The sequence below is a fragment of the Cryptomeria japonica genome, chromosome 10, assembly GCF_030272615.1.
Source record: "Cryptomeria japonica chromosome 10, Sugi_1.0, whole genome shotgun sequence".
NCBI classification, from domain to species: domain Eukaryota; kingdom Viridiplantae; phylum Streptophyta; class Pinopsida; order Cupressales; family Cupressaceae; genus Cryptomeria; species Cryptomeria japonica.
In genome coordinates, this window is record NC_081414.1 from 514,261,370 (window position 1) to 514,271,925 (window position 10,556).

The window sequence follows — 10,556 nt, forward strand, 5'->3', positions numbered from 1 at the left end:
AGTACTCTAATTATTCACTCATGTTTTAAACCAAAGATTTCATTTACATGTGCTACAAACTAGAATCCCTTATAACCTACTCTTTGATAACAAGAAGAGATAAAACAAATTAAGCCTCAACTTTTCTTTTATAGGACAATAACACAAAACAAGTAAATCCAATGAAAAGAAACTCATAAGTATCTTCAAGAACCCAAATAAGAAGATCCAAAAGTTTATGCCAATGACAAAGCAAGTTTTTCTCCACCCTACCATTAATGGCATCACCAAGCCTTTAGAGGCTTCAGCCATACCCTCAAGCTAGGAGAATCAACAAAGATCCAAAAAGATTTAATATAGCCCAACTCATACATAAGAAAAGGCTAAAAATAACATAGCCTCAAAGAGGTCACATATCTTCTCAAGATTCACATAAGATCTAGGAATACTATTCACTCAAAAAACACAAAAAAACTTTTTTCATATTATCAATACATTCTTACAACATTTTAAAAAAAGGTAAAGGTGGTAAAGGAACATATTTTTCTACATGGTTTGTAGAGATTAAGCTTCTCGATCCCATCCCTTCTCCAAGCCATAGTATTTGATCACCATCTCCTAAGAGAAAGAGCTGATCACTTATTCTTCGCTCTACTAAAAAAGAAACTCTCTCTAAAAACATATAAGACCAAAAAATGAAAATGAGAAAAAAGATCCATTCTCAAGCTTGAGAGGAGGTATAAGTAATGAGTTCCATGTCACCCATCCTCTCCAAATAAGAGGTTGGTGTGTGACCTCCAATTCTCTCCTTTGACCACATTCAAAACCCTAGACAAAGTCACATGCACCCCATGTGCTCACACGTGTGAGACCTAGGAAAGAGGGATATACTTGATACAACCCTAATAAGTTAGAGTGAGACCCATAGACAAAATTACACATAAAAGCATGGTCAATTTAAAATCGATACCATCACATTAGATCATAGGATGACAATAGCGAAAACATCTCCACAAATTAACAATTATGCATGCCCATAATTTGGTTCCTTGTGATATCTTACTATAATGTGTTTCAATGATATCAAGTGCATCATAATCATATTAAATTATGACATACCTCTTATTTGTAGCATATCATGCATCAACAAGGCCACACAAAACTATTTGAACTTTGAAAAACTTACAACCATAATTGTAAACTTGCTTAGGGCATGATTAATAGTCGAGTTATATTGAAGAAAGGTGAAAACACTATATTTGTTAAGTCATCATATAAAGATATACCTTCAATAAGAATAATAATATTCTTTACCTCATGATTTTATTTATGGTATGGTACAACTCAATATTCACCATGACCTTTGATTATATCATATTAGGTAGGGTTTGATGAACAATAGTTGTTAGCAATCAACACCATGTTTAATATTTTTTGTGCATCACAAAATTTCTAGTTAGACACCAATTGATGGCTAATTGTGCATGCCAAAAAGTAGTATTAAGACAACTTTTATCCCAAGGTAATTAAATCAAACCCAAGCCATGTCCAAGGTAAAATACATTCATGCAATAATCATTCCTTACATAACTAAGACAAGATAAATTTTGTGCTCGTACCCCATACTAGTGAAATCAATAGTTCTAGTATCACTTATGCTAGATGGGAACACATTTTGTCACTCCAATAACTCCTAAGAGTCATAATGATTGAAGTTTCATTTATCAATACAAACTTGATTTGGTGGGAGAATATCAAGAAGGTTTATAGATATATCAATGTACTAGATTATCTTTCCCATTAACCCGTACCCTCATAATTTCAATCAACATACATGCAAAGATGCTAACCATAGCATAACATGTTCTTTGATATAATGATCAAATATAGGGAAATCATCAACTCACCATCATCTTACACTCAAACTTATTAAATGAAATTTTATATTGTATACCATTAACTATTGTTAGTAAACATGTTAGTAGCTTTTATTATAGTCTTCAAAACTATTGTCTTCAAGATTAATAAACCATGTAAAAGTATAACCTTCTAGTTCTATAATAGCAACATTCTTAATATTTAATAATCTCTAGTATCTTTTTCACTTACTAGTAATATCATACTAGAATACTAAATTAGCAATAGTATATAGATAAAGAATGCCTATATTATAGATATCCACTATAATGTTTAGAACATCAAAATTCCTACTTAGTGATGTATTAGGTATAGTTATTTCGGCATTTTAACATCCTAATATTCACTATCTAGAATACAATAATGAAAAAAAATCTCTGAAAAATTACTAAATGAACTATAACTATTCCATAAAATAATATTTTAATGTGCTTTGAACACCTATTTACCATTCTAACCTTGAAAGTTCCAAACTTTATAAATGACATTATATTATTTGTTATAGTTATATATCCCTCTGAACAACATTATAGCATTGTAATACCTTATTAGATTCTAAACAAAATTGCTATCATGAGTTGATTAGCTAATAATTCTACTAAAATAGCTTACTTAATATCAATAAGTGAAAAATTTCAGTCTCGTTTATGATTCCACTCATTCATTATTAACATTTAGATCCCCTGCCTCCCATAGACAAGTCCAAAAAGGGCAATAGAATTGGATGTAATAGTCACAATGATGAAATTAGTTCTCCATTGTGCTTTATCAACAATGATAGACAATGAACCCAACCATAAAAAAACAAGTCCTTACACATTGGTTGAGATGTCTATTGCACACCATTTGAGAGGCCATAGGGAGGGTTCACCCTATAAATATCTAAGTAAGCTCTGAGTCACTAAGTAAGCTCTGAGTCACTGGACTAAACTCTCAATTCCCCTCAATAAAGGAAAGAAAAGAAAAGAGCAGGGCCTTAAAATTGAGAAAGGGCAATATGGGTCTATTAGTGTGAAGTTAGAGAGGTTCTTACAAGTATAATACTTAGGTTGGGTTTCTACGAGAAGGCTTCAAGGTTTATTTTTAAAGAGCAAGACGTCGCATGGAGCAAAATGAAATTCTACAAGGCAGCCCCTACTTTTAAGACTGTAAATTTGAGCAGTGAAAAAAGTAGGGAGCTAGAAATTATCCCACTAGTTTAGACTTTCTTTCTACCACTTGTCAATTTTTATTTTTATTTTTTATTTATTTATTTATTTTTAGATTTTATCAATTAATATATTATTATATTTATCACTGAATTTACTAAATAATAAAATTAATTAACTGCACTACAAAGTTTAAGAAATCATCTATTTCAAAATAATAAAAAAAATACTAAACAACACCCACTAAAATATTTTAGGATTGCTCCAAACCTAAGGACATTTCTTCTAACAGACTGCCATAGTTAGGGAAGAGTACAATCTTTAAGAGCCTCCCTTCCTAACTGTAAATGCTCTCACATCCAATCTTCTGGTTATCTCGATGATGAACGCCATTGTCTACGCACTTATGCTAGGCCTCAATCTACGTCCAATGATTCTAGAAACACAACTTAACTAGTGGGGTCTGAGTTCTGATTTCGATCTTCTCCCAACCCTTCTTCATAAGCTTGTACGTGCCAACTGATCACTGAACATGATTCGTTGTTCCCCAGCCGTAGCAAGCAACACCTTCATTCCTATATTATTTTCTCCTAGCCTACACTCGCACACTATCCATCTTTATAGCTTCCCTTTTGTCACACCAAATGTGAGGCCCTACCCCGACTCATCCTAGCAATTCAATGATTTTCATGTTGAGACTATTATGGATGCTTTATTTTTATGCATTATGGATTTAGAACTTATATGATTCCATGATTTGGATAGCATTGATGTATATTGATGCTTCATTTCTATGCATTATAGATATAGAACTCTATATGATTCAAGAATAGGATAACTTTGTGACGATGTATGTCATTATTGGATTTGCAGGACTTTACTATGATGATAGAAATAGGATGCATGTCTTATGTATGGATCAAAATTATGAGGATTATGATAATTACTTATGAGGATTTATTTTGATATAAGATATATTGATTTTGTTTAATGCCAATTGTATGCAGAGTGTTTGATGTGTATTCTTATTCATGTGTTTAATATTATATGAGGTTATTTGGAATTACTAATGTGTAATTGAGATGCGCAGGAAAATTATCCATGTGACCATAGAAACATTATGGAGAACCTAGACCTATGTACGTTTGTAAAACCAGGGGTTGTCTATTTGGAGAGACAACACCCCGTATGTCTTGTATTTTATTTGTGAAAGTAAATGTTGCATGTGTGTTAAATTGAATTATTAATTTGTGTAAATCCAACAAGAGACAAATTCCATGTGTAATTTTGTAATTTATTTTATTGTGTCACTTGACACGTGATGATTTATGTCTTGATTTTTGACTTGTCTCTCGGAGGGAGTTGTTTCAACCATAGCCTTTTCAAACATTTGAATGTGGTTCCAAATTTTTCTTGGGTAGAGAGTCTTTGGAGTGGTCAACTCAGGTTTGACCAGAAAGTTAACATCAGATGGGTTTATAAGGGATCAAATGGACTCCTAGGGGTAGTTTAAAGGTGTTTCCTAAAGTCCATAAGGTATACCTATGGGTTAGGAGTATTTTTAGGCATGTGTCTACTCCCATGTGACTGTTTAGTCACCTCAAAAAGTGGGTTTCCTAAAGTGAGCGAAAATTCAAATTAGAAGGTGCCATCTAGGTTAGATAACCTTCCCTTTTGATGTGAGATCCTTTTCCCCCACTTTCTCTTACTTTTTCCTTTTTCAGTTTTAGTAACCTGTGAGAACTCTCACTGAGGCCTTCTTAAGCAAGGATTAGGGACTTAGTGGATAATCACCCACTCTCCATTTTTGGAGATCATGCATTTTTTAAAAGAATAGTTTTGGGATAGAAAATTGGCTAAGTGTAGAAGAAAGGATTGTGGAATTGGGCTGCTCATCCTCAAACTAGTTCTAGCAAACCTTTGGGCAGATTGAAGGTTGGTTCATCTTCTCCTTTTGTTTCTTTTTACGTTGCATGTTTATGTTGGAAAGATTGCTTGTATGTAAAAGTTGGTTTCTTGTATTTTCCGTTGTGAAAATTTATTATGTGACCTATCTGTTACTTCTTTTATGCATTTCTTGTGATTTGGGAGTAACCAAGGCCTTCTACTCTTGGGAGAGTAGGATGGTCTTGTGGGTGGTAGAAGTTTGACAGCCCTCGAGTGAGAGGCTCTCGTTATGAGAGTGATCTCAAGGGGTGTATATGTGACCCTTGTTGTATGTCCTGGTTTATGCATTTGGGGGTCATAAGGAGAGAAAGTATGACATGAATGCCTTGGGGGGGCATAAGGATGTGGGGTTAATGAACTTATGATATATCTTTGTTTTCCATGAGGTGGCTTTGTGATCTACCATTCTTGCAGTCTCCTCAGGGTATTTGGCCCACTACCACCCATGTAAAAACATCACATTTTGTGATGAAGTGTAGCCTTGGTTGGGAAAGTGTTTGTTGTATGTTTTTCCCTTGCTTGTTGTGTTTGCCTGTGTGTAACCTGTCTAGGGCTTGGTTCTCCAAGCTCGGGGGTGGCTTCTAGAAATCCTAGGCTGGGAGGTAAACTCTCCATGGTCATAGCCTCATGATTTATTTGCAAGTTGCTTGGAAAGAAAAACAAAAGATAAGCTAGGAGTTGCTGGATTTACTTGATTTGCAGAAAAAGATTAGGGAATGGGATTTTTTATATTTAGTTGCAACAATGTAAAAGAAAAGCTATGTGTTGTATTTATTTTGAAAAAGAAATGTACTCATTTTATGTAAAGTCCTCATTTAATAGAAATGAGAGACTAGTTGGGGTATCTCACTCATTTGTATTGTTGGCTATATTGTATTTTAAATATACTTTAAAGAAATGCATTATTTTATTAAGTATTATTTTGTTGCAAAATGAAATATTTATGTTGGGTTTAAGTTATGTATTGTTCTTGAAAAAATGTTGGTTGTATACATGGTATTTTGAAAATAAAAGTTCATTTTATCTCCTTATGCATATTGAAATAATGGAAATGAGTAAAGTAGAAAGCTTGCATGTTGGTAAGAGAAAATTAAGCATTAGTCCTAATTATTTATTTCCAAATACAAATCATGGTTTAATAGATTTAACATATCTATCTCTAAGATTAATTTAAATGATTCTAGACTAATGTAGTTGCTGAATAAAGTTTATTAAATTCTGTAATTTTCCCTTTTATTTATTGCAGAAAATAAATCTAAAATTAATAGTTTATCTCTAATTTTAGCAACAAGGTATTTAAAAGAAATATAAATACATTGATTTAAATCTGTTAGTTAGAAAAAAACCCGCTTTATGTGATTTTAGGAAAAAGAGATATAAACAGACTGTTTAAAGTAAATAGAAGAAATTTTTTCCCTATTTCCATATTGTCAGTATTCTAATAATTTTTGCATGATTTAAAAAGTTAAGAAAATGAAATATCTACTTAGATAAACCTGCATTAAATCCATCCTTTAAATCACATATATATATATATAAAGAGTTTAATATATATATATATATATATATATATTTAAAAATAAACCAAAAAAAAAAAAGGGGGGCCTCGGCCCCTGTGGAACCCCGTGCTGTGGGCGGCGGCCGCAGTCGCCATTGTGGGCCGCTACCCACAGTCGGGGAGGCTTCGCCCCCCTCGCGCTGTGGGCAACGACCCCCAGCGGCGGCCACAGCCGCCACTGTGGGCCGCAACCCACAGTCGGGGAGGCTTTGGCCCCCCCTGTGGGCGGCGCCCCATAGGGACGACACAACCGGGCTGCGGGCTGCGTCCCACAGCGGCGACCAAGGCCGCCTCTGTGGGCCATGACCCGCAAGCTTGGCAACGGCCGTCCCTGCGGGGAGCCCCCCCATGACCTTCCCTCCATGGTCGCCGCTCTCCTCCTCCCTGCAAAACAATAAAACCCTAACCCGGTTCGGGTTAGGGTAGTTTGGATTTTTGTAAAAGAAAGAATATATTTTAAAAAAAGGGGTAAGTTATAACCAAAAAAAAAATTAGGTTATCATTATTTTATAATATTTTTATTAAGTTACATGGATATTTTTATAATAATGGTTGTTTAGAAAATAAATATCCTCATATATAACTATATATGTGTTTAAGGAAAAAAAATAAAATATATATATATATATATATATATATATATATATATATATATATATATATATAGTTTTAAATATGAATGCATAAATTTAACTTGAGTTTAATTATTTTAATTAAACATTCATTCATATTTTATATATATGTTATATAAACATTTAAATATGATGTTTTAAATTTTAAATTATTTTGGAGTTTAATCTTTTAGGAAATTTATAATGACTTTGTAAGTTATTTTGGCCATAGGGGATTATTTTTTTTAGTTCACCTAAATTTAGGTTTGTCGAGAATAAACTTTATAGGGCAAATTTTATTATGGATTTATTTAGTCCTTTAGTCAAATTTAATACACATTATAATTATTGTTAAATTGAAATATAAGTGTTTTAAAAATCTAAGTGCTAGAGTTAATTTAATTAATTCCTATAACGATTAAAAGATTAATTGAGACTGATAATATCTCTTGTCAAGTTAATTAGAGATTTTTGCTTAAATGAATCTATTATTTATTAATTGATGAGATAATAATAAATTCTTTGGGGAGTTAATTTTCCACATGTAATTTTAGATTTTTCCGCTCACTTAATATAGTTGTTTAAATTAACTTTAGTTGAAGAAGAATTCAAACGTAGTTAAGACAAAACTTGATACTACTTATTTTAATAAACTTAGTTTCATTTGGTTATGTTTTAAAAAAAAAAAATTATTCCATTTGTGACCAAAAGTTTGGGCATGATCCAAATAAAAAGCATACTTTTCTCACATGTATATTACTCTAACCTGTACTTTGAGGGCTGCTCATAACTTGTTTCAAAGCTCTCATTTCAGTGCAGGATGTCGACGAAGGTGGTAAAGTCTGGCTTTACTCCTGTCAATTGCATTTGCTTGAAAGTTTCTAGACCTTTTTAACACGGGTTTTCGTGCATGTCCTACATCAAGGTATTCCATGAGAACACATTTCCTTGAGGGTTTTCAATGCATCCAACCAATTTTTTCGTCGTGCCTTTTATGTGCTTCCCTATTTTGCATACTGTAGTTGCAATGATCAATCCCTCTATCCGTAAGCTTTGACGGAATTCCATATCCCTGTCAGGACGCCCATATCGACACCATTCCTGACTATCCTTGGGGAAGTAAAAGCTATAGAGAGTTGTCATACTCCCCTCCATCTGTGGTAAGCGACCCTCCTAACAGCTTAATTATTGCTATTATCTTAATATGCTTTTCCTACTCTTATACAGCTAGGGATGTGACAGATCTCACAATTAGAAACAAAAAAAGGGTTGTGAAACCATTGACTGATGGTTTTCCTTCTTCCATTTTTACAGATGCACAAAGTTAAAGGATTGCCAAGATTGCAAACCCTCCAGTTGATAAAGATGAAAAGGAACTGCTATAATTCGAATATCAAATTTCAAGAGCCGTCATAGGGAAACATAAAAGAGATGTTGAAATTTGTGATATATGGAAAAAGACCAGAGAACAAAACAACAGAGTTGAAATTTGAAAGAACAGGTGAAGCATTTAGGCTCATATATCAAACATCTAGTTGAACCCTTGCAATCTTTTGGTGATACCATTGCAACTCCAGTGACAATTTCTAAGGAAGATGCTTCTGTAATGGAGGAGATGAAATGTATTTCAAGTATCACCAGGCAGTGGTTGAGTGTTTTGCTTATATATGGATCAAAACCACTTGACGAGGCCATGAATTTACATAACAATGTGACAGAAGATTCTGACATCATCAAAGATCTATTGAACAAATTTCAAGAGGAATTGTAAATCCATTGGTATATTCTTCCACAAATTAAGGCCATGACTAACGTCAATTTTGATATATTAGTCAATGAAGGTATTTTGGACGAGTCTGATACTTCTTTACTCGAAAGGATGCATAGAAATCATAGTCAAAACTTGACCTATTTGAAAAAGTTATCGATAAAAAGGAGGTTGTTCATACAATGCTATGAGATTTCCATAATCAATAGTATAGAGCAAAAGTAGTTTCCGGATTCAATTGTATTCAAGATTTTTGCATCAAAAATCTTAAGTTGTTGATATAATAATGGATATACATGATCTTATTGAAAAGACCACATGGTATTATTGTCGTGAAGATCAAACTGTTAATGATGTTTGTACACTTCCACAACATTTCTGCAAAATGATTAATCAAAGTCTCAAATAACCTTCTAGCTTTAGTTCACCTTCTTTGGATAGATTGGCAGAAACAAAATTTCTATTCAACGAATTATAAAAAAAAAAGATGAAGTTAATGCTCATTAGATTTCAAATGTAATTACTTCTTATAGCTTTCATTCCAAGCACGTTCAAGGTCTTGACATGGATACAATTATTGAAACATTAACAACTTTTGACAACTACCAAAGAAGAGAAAATGTCATACATGATACTATCATTATTGAGGACATTGTTGATGTATTTTTTATGCACATGCAAACACAGAATAAAATACTCAAGAGTAGCTTATCCTCTCTTGATTAAAGTCTCTCAAATGTTGAAGATTCGCATAAGGATCACTTGAGATAACTCCAGGGTTCTTAAATGTTGGGTCATGACGTGTGATAAGCTCGATGGTTTAATGTGATTAAGCTGGAATCACATGGGGACTTATGTTGAATTGTTGAGTGCTTGAATTGCTAGAACTTAGATCCTAACTACTCGCTGGGAGAATTAAAAAAAAAACAGAAAAGAAATGGGTTTAGGAAGTCTACGCTACTCCCAAGAATGCAAGAGATGATGGATGATTAGGTGAAATTCGACTAAACTTTGCTTCGCCATCAACAAACAACACTACAAGGCTTAGTGCGATCTTCTAAGGAAGGTAAAAAATGATGTTCGAATCACTATCAATAACAAAGATACCATCAAGGTGATGCATATCAAGGTACAAATAGAGATTGAAGTTAAGCTCATTCAAAGGTCCCAGTTGACCACGCAAGGCACACTTACAATCAACAAGAGGCTAGTGGTGTGGATTATGAGTTTCACCATTGATCATGCACAAAGATCTTCCATTCGTCTAAATAACATGAAAGTAAATTAAGTAAAGACCATGCAAGTTGTTGAAATAACAAATCAAATTCACCATAACTTCAATGAAATCAATTGTCCTTTACAACAAGGTTTTGGCAACAATCTTTGTCTTCTCCTAATCTAACTTCTACTCTAATTACTATCTGCTATGGAACTATTCTTGAACTACCAACTATTCTATTACTATTAACCTTTACAAATGAAGAGCTTGAGCTTTATAAAGAGAGCTCATTACAATGAACGACCAAGATTGAATCTCCATCAATGGGCAAGATTTACAATGGAAACCCTAATTAGGGTTTACTACAACAAACTTTTCTTAGCCAATGAAAAAATTACATTCAAGTTCA